Source organism: Protopterus annectens, chromosome 2.part1 (assembly GCF_019279795.1).
Source record: "Protopterus annectens isolate FY-2018-M chromosome 2.part1, PAN1.0, whole genome shotgun sequence".
NCBI lineage: Eukaryota > Metazoa > Chordata > Ceratodontiformes > Protopteridae > Protopterus > Protopterus annectens.
In genome coordinates this window covers 635617612-635618797 of record NC_056729.1, presented here as the reverse complement: position 1 = coordinate 635618797, position 1186 = coordinate 635617612, and the positions used below count along the sequence as shown (strand labels likewise).

Below are 1186 nucleotides of genomic sequence, written 5' to 3'. Positions count from 1 at the left end.
TTTGGTGAGGAAACAAGCTCTTAGCACTTCGCCTGAAGCCAATGAGAATCTGGTTGGCAGACAGAAAGCTCAGCTCTGCAGATGATCTAGGGGGGAAAAGGAATCTCTGCTTTGCCAGCAGGGCATAAATCACTGCTTAGGAAAAGAATACCCACTGCTGCACATGGATATAAGGGAACCCATGGTGGGCAGCCTAAACCACCCCAACAGAGTCCACTAGTAACAGGGGAAGCCACTAGTTCAGATACATGGCTAGGATCAAGGGTTAAATATTTTAAATTTAACCAGAGGGGCCATGTAAGATTTAAATGTCGACTGAAGCATGTGTGAGGATGTTATAATCGTGGCCGAGTGCTTAAGGCGATGGACTTGAAATCCATTGGGGTTTCCCAGTACAGGTTCGAATCCTGTCGATTACATTGGTGTTATTTGGGGGTTGGCAGGGTGGCCTAATGGTTAAGGTGTTTGCCTTACAAACACAAGGTGCAGGGTTTGAGTCTCACAAGGGATAATTGGCTAGGCTTAAAATGGCTCGCAACGGCAGCTAGCCTAATACTAATCTATGAACCTATGAGGCAAGGTGGAGAACAAAAGGTGAGACAACCAGCAAGTGATGATAACAAAATGCCAGTGGTAAGTTGTCTGGAGACAACAACAGGGCACCAAACTACCACCAGAGTTTGTATTCTGTCTTGGTGGATGGAAAGCAGCCCACTGCTAAGAGAGACACAGCCTCTGATATAACCATTGTGAAGCTTGCAGTGCTTAAAGGGCCTTACAGTAGCTGATTGTGGAGTATATGTTGGCAGTGATAACTACCTCATACTCTGGGCAGAAGCGGACACAGCAGGTAAATTTTTGCTAGCCTTACCCAGGTGTGTGTGTTGTGTGTGTGAAAAATCAAATCTCTTAGTGGGTGTGTGTTAGCTACTTGGGGCAGGGACATGAAGCACTGGGTTCACAGAGAGGGTGCCAGAGGACTTGGCTTGGACATTAGGTTGGGGACCTAACCCTATAGCCGTACCAGTGGGGAGTCTTATTGGGGACCTGGAGGGAGACTGATAAAGAGAAATACAGACCCCAGGCTGGGTGTGCTCCTATGTGTTCTTATGGGAAATTGTGCTGGATGCAGAGAGGTCTGCATCTGGAAATACTGAGTGTATCCATTTGTATTCCAAGTGAACGT

At 47.0% G+C, this 1186-nt stretch overlaps 1 non-coding gene across 1 annotated transcript; it reads left to right on the top strand.

Annotated features, from left to right (window-relative positions):
* The first annotated feature begins 337 nt into the window (after positions 1-337).
* On the top strand, positions 338-419 carry TRNAS-UGA. The gene has a single exon. It is a non-coding gene; the product is annotated as a tRNA-Ser (tRNA).
* The last annotated feature ends 767 nt before the right edge of the window (positions 420-1186 follow it).